This window comes from Anopheles funestus, chromosome 2RL (genome assembly GCF_943734845.2).
Source record: "Anopheles funestus chromosome 2RL, idAnoFuneDA-416_04, whole genome shotgun sequence".
Lineage (NCBI taxonomy): Eukaryota > Metazoa > Arthropoda > Insecta > Diptera > Culicidae > Anopheles > Anopheles funestus.
Window position 1 is genome coordinate 74,340,585 of NC_064598.1, and position 10,175 is coordinate 74,350,759.

A 10,175-nucleotide genomic window follows, 5' to 3' on the forward strand; every position below is an offset into this window, starting at 1 on the left:
TGCTATCATTTGTTGATAGAGCTAGCTTGTTTCTGTTATATTTCTTTGCGATTAGGCATACTTGATGCAGCGCAAACTCTAGTGTTTGGCTTGACTTCGCATGTTCATTTAATGGAATATTTGTCATTCCTAGCGCTTTATTATAATTGTGGTTATATACCACGAGCTCAATAGTTTTGTTTGTTACGGCCGATTTTATTTTAAGAAGTTTTTTCACTTCTGAAGCTTTATTTGCTTCCCAGACTGTGGGGTGATCAATCCCTGTCTATTCCTCCTGTTTCTTTTGTTAGATTTCATCTTTTCTTGTATATTGGTTCTAAGTTTTTCGAGGTAAAGTTTTCTTTAACCTGATTGTTAGATAGTTCGTTATCCATTTTTTTTCTCTCATGGTTCATTTTAAGACATCATTGACGTATTACTTATCTGTCATTGTGCACTTTGAAGATTTTCATGCGTATGTTGTCTCTTTCGTTGGTACTTCTGCCGATTGACATCTTTGTTGGAACTCCTGTCCATTAGTCATCACGATGCGACTACTGTCCGCAAGCATCCTTCACGAGGTTCCTGTTCGATATCTTCCACGTTGGAGACTCCTGTCTCTTGGGATCCCGCCGGTCAACATTTGTGATCCGTGGTCTCGCCTTCCACTATTTTTCAAATTGAGCTGTTTTTGTGATTTTTTTTCACTTATTTATTTGCTTTGCTGAACTATTATCACTTTCGTGCTACGATTCTTAAGCATCGTTAGTAATTTAAAGAGTTTTATGATCGTTAAATATCATTTGCATTCATTTGCATTTTCACTTCACTTGCATTTCCATTTCCTTTACTTTTTAGAACTTTTCACTCATTTAATGTTTTCTTTATAATATGCACCACTTTTCACTTTTGCGTAGCTAATCATCACGTATCACGTTAGGCGCAAATATTTGTCTCTTTTTCCATCCATCGGTCACGAGAATTTTCCACTTGGGATCAGTTTTCAAAAATGAAATAACACTTCGATGCATATTACTTAGTTTGCTGGTCATTTTGTTGATAACACGTTGCACTTTATAGCTAGCCGTCGAAATAATTTTTAACGTGGCCATAACTGCACTTTTTTCTTTTTTTCGAACACTCGCTGCTCACGCATCCGAAGATTGCCGATTAAAATCACGGTCGCCATGTAATATACAAAGTTTAGTTTTCACTTTTGCGTCTTAGCGGACTTCGGCTTTACACTTGCTTTACTTACACTGTAAAGTTTCTTTCTTGATCGTTGGAGTCATCGAGGCCTTACCTTGGGTAGGGGGACTCTCGAAGCTCTTGAAATAATAAGACGAAGAATTGCTCTGGAAGCTCAGTTGTGCATCTGATCATTGACAACTGTCGACTCACGATCGATCACTGGTGACTGACCGCGTTTTAACAATTTTGGTTTATTTTATACTCTGAGTTGTGTAGGTGTACATGGTTTTTACATAAGGGCTTATGTATCGAATGTTTCTATTTCTGTGTTTCTATTTGCTTGTAATAATTCCTAATGCATTTCTGTAATTTTCGGTTGATGCGCATTAGCCTATAAATCATGCGTCGAGTTGGTCTTTGCGAAGGCGGGTACGGAATGGAAACTTAGATAACCTTTTCAAGTGCAATTCACATCGTGAGAAAGTATTGCATATGCAACGTAATGAATGGCCTTCGATTATGTCTTTTTTTTAGGTACTTGAAAGGGACAAAATAGATGTGTTTAGAAAGGACGTAAAAACCTAGCCATGTGTTTTATGTCAAGTGTCAGAATGAGAATAGAAGAAAATAGGAAAGGACCAACGCGATTTTGTTAGCCGATTCTATACTTTGAATTTTTATGTGTTATTTGAGATTTCCAATATGTTGGTTATTTTAATGTTTAGCAGATATGCTACAGCCTGTTTGACAATGGATGGGAAAACTCTTTACCGTTTCGTTATAAAATAGAATTTTTAGGGGAAAATATCACACACACTTGCATTGCAAAATGAGATTTTACCTCAGTCTCCCCTTCTTCTCCACGGCAAATTTTTGTTTTGCCTCCACAAGCCGGGTCACATTACACACCCGTTCGGAGCGTTCGCGACACGACACGAGGACCTTTAACTAAGCACAAGAAGCATATAAGAAAAGCAAGGAACGAGACAAAAAAAGGGTTGCCCACCCGGGCAACTGCTGGCGGGAGATCTCAAGCGCAATTGGTTTTTGGGACAAAAAATAATCACAACAACGCACAATTCGATAACGGCTCACACGAGTGGTAAAGGAAGAATCATTCAACCGTAACCCTATCCGTTGGAAGAATTTATAAAATTGTTACCGATTTTTTTTCTGGATTTTCTTTTTGTTTGATGGATGAAAAATGAAGCGAAAACAGACGGAAATGGTAAAGAAAAAAAAACACAACAACCACCCGATCCGGTAAGCCACTGTTGCATCTGTCAAAGGATTTGCACGTTTCGTCAGCTTTCGCTGTACCGAAAGTCTCAGTTAAACGGTTTTCACAAAACCATATCAACCGCCGGGGAACGCATCTGCACGGAACACAAACGGAAATGGTTAAACAAACATGTGACGAATGCAATCGTCTTCTAAATCTAGCGTACCCTTTTTACGTATCAACACCGCGTTTATCCCTTTTGGCTTTCGTGCCGTGCACATCTTCTCGTTTTGTTTTTTTGCTTGCTTCTTATTTTGGGTGAAAAAAACGTCAATTTTCTTTAAAAATGTCGTTACCTTAATAGTGATGACGAGAAATGTACCCCAACACTATGATATAAAAAAAAAACTAACTGAGTACCCACGAAAAGTTCAAAACCCCTTGCCAGATAAATTAAGATCAGTGCAACCTCGGATGTCATAGGTTCACCAATAGGGTTTGCCTTAACCGATCCGAGCCGTAAGTTTAAAAACCTATCTTTAAAGGGCATCCCGCTTGAGCGCTGTGTGCAGAAGTATTTTTTTTATTAAACCCTCCAGCAATCCGACGTTTGATTTGCGAAAATTATGTCAAAGAAAACGATAATGATACGAGAAAAATTGTGGGAAAAGTAGCAAAAATTGACCCAAAAAAACGATCGAGAGAGAGAGAGAAAGAGACCTAAGCAATGGGAACATTTTCTAATACGATCAACCCCCGAAACGGATACGGGCATTCCATCCCCGGTCACGACACTGCAACCCCTTGTGCCCTTGGACGAAGTGTAAAAGTGCACTTACGGTGTCTGTTCCTGTTGCGTCCCTTGCAATACGACCTTTTTTTTCCACGTTTCTTGTGTTTCCTTTCCTGTGCCATATCCTTTTGCTATTTCTTACACGAAATGCAATTCCTTACCATTTGCTCTCTGGCTCTTTTTTTTTTGCTAATGTTGACCTACGTGATCCTTTCGTGCACTGCACCGAAGGATCATCTTTCCTGTCCAAGTCGAAGCGGATGAAGACGAACGAGAAAAAAAAAAACCTACAACGAAAACCATCGCCTCCGGGAAGTTCACGCAACTAATCTTTGCTTACGCGCATCCCTTTGCGTAATTCTCTCTCTCTCTCTGTACGTGTGTATATGACCTTTTGGTGCGTATTTTTGTTGAATTGCTTTTGGACTGCCTTTCTTCATTCGATTATTAGAATCGCCCCGTCGAGGGATTTTCCTTTAAATTGAATTTAACTCTTTTCTTCCTGCCGCTTAAACCGGGAGAGCCCGGGCTGGACAGTTGTATTTTCTTGCAAACAAAGCGAAAGAAGTACAGTGGCCACGATTAAAGTGAATTGAAATTATGAAAGGAAGCATGTACGTAGCGTGCATATGCACTTCATGCGCGGCTTCCCAATTCTTCGTCTAACAGTTCGCAATGCTTCCAGGGTTGATGCGTATTGAGTAACTGGTCTGGCAAATGGAATTCTTATGATGGATGGATGCTGGCCTGATGCTGACTGATCACAGCGTTAACGCTTCGCTGTCAATCTTAATTGTTTTCGTTGCGATAACTTTCTTCTGGGATTGATTTAGACATTCAGGCCCATTGGAATCCGTCATAAACAGTGTTGAAAAGTATACTGTAGTCCCTTTCAATTAATGAAATGTGAGCATTAATAATAAACAAAACTGTGATAATTTTTTTTCTAGACTAAATATTTAAACATATAATCTTAAATCTTTGAAAAGGCTTCTATCGCATCATAAATAATGACATAAAAATTTGAAGAGATATTTTAAACAGATTCTGCACAGTTGTAAAGAATCAAAAAATGTTTTTTATGTTTACTTTTTAAACTACGTAATCGGTTAGAAACACTTCTTTTGAGGTAAAAGACAAAATGTACGTAAATAGAAAAAAAAATTAAAAATTAATTTCTATATTCTCTAAGATTTGACTATACAGAAATAAGCCGTTATACTGGAAAAAAATATAAAATAATAATAAATCTCTAAAATGTTTTATTATGTAAGGTTTTTTTTTTATTTTTATGTTCAGTATTAAATGATCATGCCGCGCTTAAAGCGATTTACATTCCAAAATTACATATATTATCTCTCGTTAAATCGCAACGTACGAAGAAGTATATTTTGTAAGATGTCTTATACATAGATATGGTACGGTCTGTTTACATACAATCTTTTTTTGTTGCTTTATTTATTCCTTCAGTAAGATTTCCATTAACAAAATTTGTCAACTCTTAACAAATATTGATATATCTAGCTTCCGTTAGCTTTCGTTTATATTTGTTCATCTATTTATTATAACTTCTTTTTACATCAAATGTATTTTTTTCCGAGTGATTCTTTTTGTTCTGTAAAAAGTATTTAAATAAGTATTATTTGTTGATTTACGTATACAATTTATGGTTTATGTATCAAATTTATATTTTACGCGTATTTTGTCAAACAAATTTCATGGGAAATATGAATCCACAACATGTCTCTTATTGCATTAAGAAAAAAAATGTTTTTCAGATTTCTACTCAACTACCACATGGCAGTATATAAAGCTTAACGCTTAAGGTCGAACATTCTACAGTCGTTCTTTCCAAAACTTCATTCAAAAGTAATTTTCCCACCAAATTTTTTACCCTTTTCTTCATTGTTCTTCATTCTTTTTTTTTCAATTTAAATCTAACCGTTTTGCAGAAAAAATCGGTTTTTGCTACTCGACTAAAAAAAACTCTCCATCCTTCGAAACGATAATGGACAAAAAAGGTTTTTGCATTTTCTTCTCGCGTGCGTTTTTTCTTTCTTGCATTTGAGACCACTTTTGCTATAAACTTTTTTCTTTCCAATCATCTCCCGAAACGAGAGCGTCATACTTATGGGACCATGCTCGCTGAAGATGAATGAACTCTAAAAGCCCAAAACGAAACAATAATAAATAAATATTTTCAATTGCCGATCAGGAACGGACGACGTTACGTGGATAATGTTACCGCCACTATTATCATCCCTTCCAGGCGCAAAACACCACCGTCCATGCTTATGCCGCACACCATTCGATCGCGTTCATCAATTCTCTTTCTTAGTTCTTGAAAATTTTTATTCTCGCATGTTTCGTACCCAAAAGCAAACGGCACAATCGAAATCGAAATAGTTGCACTGCACTTATGCTGGCCACGGCACGGCTCGCTTTGCTACGTGCCGGTTTTGGTGCTGATTTTCTTTTCCATATCATATTTCTTATGTTTTTTTTTTCTTCAAGCCGCTCACTTCTTTGTCGCGTTCGCTTACTCTTTCACTTCATCGATGTAACACATCTTCTTCGTGGATCGGGCAATGCTGATTCGAATTATTTTGTTCTTGCTTTAAATTTTATACCTTTTTTTATTTTTATTTAGCTTGTTCACCTTCAGCAAAGTAAGACGACAGTTTTGAAGCGCGAAGCGGAAAATATGAGCCCAAAAAAGTACGAAATCCAAACACCGTCCCTGTACGCTGGCTTCGGTTTTCCCCACCCCGCTGGGCCAAAAAAAAACACACACACAACCCGGGAACTCCGAGGAAAGTGATTGGAATATTAATGATTCATGCTGTGATGTATGGATTGATTTCTCATGCCCGACCCTCGGGGGAATGCTTTTTAACCGGGCCGCCACGCTAATGTTACAGTTTCTTTGGCCAAGCAGTCGACAGTTACGTTTGTGGATGTTTTTTTTGTTCATCCTTTTTGCTACAATTTCTCAAGAACGGCACCGAACGATCGATGAGACGATCCTCAGAATACGCGTGGCTGTGTATTTGTGTGTCTTGTGAATTCTGAGGTGGAATTTATCCGACAAGCTTTTTGAGGCTTTTTGGCCAATTTGGATTTTCATCGGATTGTTCATGAAGAATGCACACCGAGGAAAGCGCTACGGAACGCACCGTAAGCATTTTAACGGATCGTTTTGCAATGATGAAAGGTTAAGATTATTTAACTGTGCTGAGAATACAAAATGAATGACGGAGAAAACAAAAAACTTGTAACAAAAAAATTATTAATTTTAAAATGAAATCTCTTCTCTTTAAATTAATAAATTTTTGTCATTCAAATTTTCGTTTAATCACAAGATTTAAAACAATTCCGCGTACAGTCCAAAACCTTCTCAACCGTACATAGTTTGCAAATGGGTGGGAGCACCACCACGCTGCCCATGTTTGCAATTGGGGCCATTGTTTGCCGAATGTTGTTTAATTTATGGGTTACTCGTTTTTGGTGCTTTTCCTCACCGGAAGAAAAATAAATACATATTATCAACAAAAAAAAACACCGTCCCCCTTCTGTGATACTGAACAGGAAGCGACGTTTATAGAATGCACAAAACCATACGATCTCCTTTTTCGATTCCGTCCTTCAAGGGTGGTATGTGTGGAGGATTTTGGGAAGCATTTTAAAATCACCATCAAAAGACCTTCGCCCGAAAGATGATCACACATCCGGCACCTGTCACCAGCGCTGATGCACTTGCAAACAGTTTAAGATAACTGATACTGTTGAATGTATACATTTTCATTACCTTTCATTTGCCGTTTTTAAACTTCATTTACAAAAAAAGAAAACAAACTGTGAAAGGAAAATTCGTGAAGTGTTCGACTAAGCGCCTTCGTATTAGCATTTTACATTCCAGCGTAAACCGTTAAATGCTAATAAATTTTGAGAGAAAAAATTATTATTTTGGAAATCTAAATTTTTGTGAGAAAAATATATTTCTAAAATAAAAATAATAAAGACTTGCATTGACTAATAAAACTATATTTTTGCCCAAAAAATATTAAATAGTAAACTAATTTTTAAAACCCAGTCGCTCCACCAAACTAATGTATCAAGGCGCTAATAAACGAACCGAATATCAATAGTTTCCATCCCAGTGTAGAAAAAGGAACACACATGAGTTATTGCTTGTGTGTACGCCGAAGTCGAAAATCTCACACTAGCTTGACCCTCTAATGATCTTTGATTCCCCCTTCCGGTCGCTTCTTATCGTTAATTGTCCTTTTTTTTGGCACAATATCCGAAACTCGATACGTTACTCAAGCCAGGTTTTATGGTTTTCACGAGCCATGCGTATTTTTTTTTTAAATTTCATTTAAAGGGCAAAAAAACCGAAGCAAAATATCCCTTCTTTAAAACTTTATTGGGTTTTTAAAGGAATTTAAAAAATGGGGTGAAAGTTGAGAATTTCAGTTGACCTTGCAGCGCTTCCCTGATATGTTGGAATATTTTTTTTTGCCTCATGTAGAATGGAATGATTTTATTTAAATGTTCACAATTTTTATTTTATACTTAATAGACACTTTTATTTGTCGCTTACATTGTATGCACTTTGCTGGTGTTGGGGCTCGAAAATGATAATTTTATTCTAACACGTTATCATTCTTCCAAACGGCAGACTAAAATGTTAACCCCTTCTTTCCGCCCAATAATAGACCATTCTCTAATTCCGGCTTATGGTACACAGTTACACATGGATGAAAGATTCAGAATAAAATGACAAAATCAATCCAAAAACCCCTTTCCACCCACGTGCGTGCATCTTCGCGCGCTTTCCATAACGCACCCGATGAACGCTTCGCTTGCGCATTTTAATTGTTTCATTGTATTCGAATTCAATTGTTTTTAATACCATATTTATCGGTCGGTTATTTACCATTTTGTCCATAAATATTATGTGTATATATGAAAAGGGGGGGGGGGGGAGGTGGGTGTTTAATTTTTTTTCTTCCCCATTCCACTCGGAATTTTCGCCTCATGTTAGGAAAAAGGTGCATAAATTATCGCCAACGATCGAACGGTGACGTTGTGCGTGAGGTGCGTTGGGTGCGTGCCTGTCAGCATGTTCGCTTCTGTTACAGTGTTGTGATTTTAGCGTTCCCGACGGTTTTTTGTATACTTTTTATTATTTTAGTCTGTTCCTTCACATCCCTACGCTACCCTTGTTCTCCTCCCTTTTACCCTGTTATTAAATACGTCTGACAAAAAAAAATACATACTGTGACAACGTTAGGCCCTGTGTTCCGATTTTCGTATCGTTTTTAATTTAAATTTTATTCCATTCCAATAACCTTCTTTCGCACTCGCAAACGGAACAAATAATAAAATGGTTTGGAACTACCCCATTTCCTTCCTCCCTTCCCAAAACCCCTTGTTGGGGAAATACGGGGATGGGGCGGCCGTGGCCATGGAGTTGGGAAGGAATCGAGGCCGAATCGCATGTGGCAATGGTCGGTCACAATGATAATTGTATGCTGCATTTGGATAAATGATCGTTTCTAGTTTGAATTATTTTAATGATAGGAAACGGACCTAATACGTGCACCAGCCAATAAGTACATTCGCAAATAAGTACAATGCCGGCAGGGTGGAGGATACCTATTTGGCCGGTGGTGGTTAGGTGCGTGCAGCAGTAGTTGCCCCCTACAATGCCCGTGGACCCGGGGACATTTTACCAATAAGGGTGAAAAAAAAACGGGAAGGGAGCGAAGTGGGAAGTGGGATTGGGACATACGGTGGAAACACAAAATATTAATAAACGACTGAATGGAATATTGAATTCTTTGCCGAGTTTCGCTCGTCGTTCGTTCGGCCAAACCGATTCGCATAACATTCATCATTAGTTTTCAACAGAAAGCTTCAAAACCTGTGCAAGCTTTGTATTGATTTTTGATTATGCTTGTTTTTTTTTTGTTGAATGCCTTTTCTTTTGCCTCATTCCCTTTCAGCTTGATTAGGCACACGGTACAGAAGAAAAAAAATGCGACGGATTGGCCGTGCCCTTGCCTAAGACATAACTCGCCTCCGCCCTCCGAAGAAACAAATCAATGCATACGAATGCAAAAATGGGTTGGCTCGACAAATTTGTAGCTAATTTTTGTTTGCTGCACAACGGCTAGAAACGATCTCATGACCTCATGCTGCATTCATTTGTGCATACATTCGCACAAACGAACGGTGCGTCGATGCGTTTTCTTTCGATTTATACGGCGCAGAGAAACAATTGCGGAAAGACACATTTCACATTGAATAAAGGGAATAAAAACGAGACCGTCTAAGTGTGATTCAACACAGCAAAAGGGAAAATATTTGTCACCGTGAATAGTGCGTGAATGTGTTGGTTTGCTGCTCTAACCTCAATCGGTTATGACTAAAATAGGGTGTAATTTAAAGCAGCAAAACATTACGAACCGAGTCAGCGGATGGCGATGTGCCTCTGGTATACATATCTGTCACGTGTGCATTGTATGGTAATTGATGCGATTGACTTACACTTCGCAAGTGTGCTCTAGTCTACCTCAATTACATCCTCAACTTTTACAGCAAACTACGGTGTGGTGTACATGCGTTTGTACAACATTTGATCGCGTATGAATGCCATATCCAATACAGTGAAAATCGCCATAGTTTATGTCAAATCCCCAACAAGGCAAGAGTAATAAAAGTGGGTCTAATTAATATTAGTTTCTGTCTTTGTTCCGGAAATTGTTAACAAAATCATGATTCCAAAACGGCACAATAGGCCTGAACTGTTGACTGCAGAGAGTAATATAGTCTACAAGGTGTTAATGATGACTGGTGATGAGGTCAGCATCCTCACAATGAAAAATTGTTTGGTGAACCTAACTCATATCTGATTTATCTTTGCGTTGTTAAGGAATTGCTCGAAACAAGAAGAAAAGAAACGAATTATTGTTTGTTGAGAAT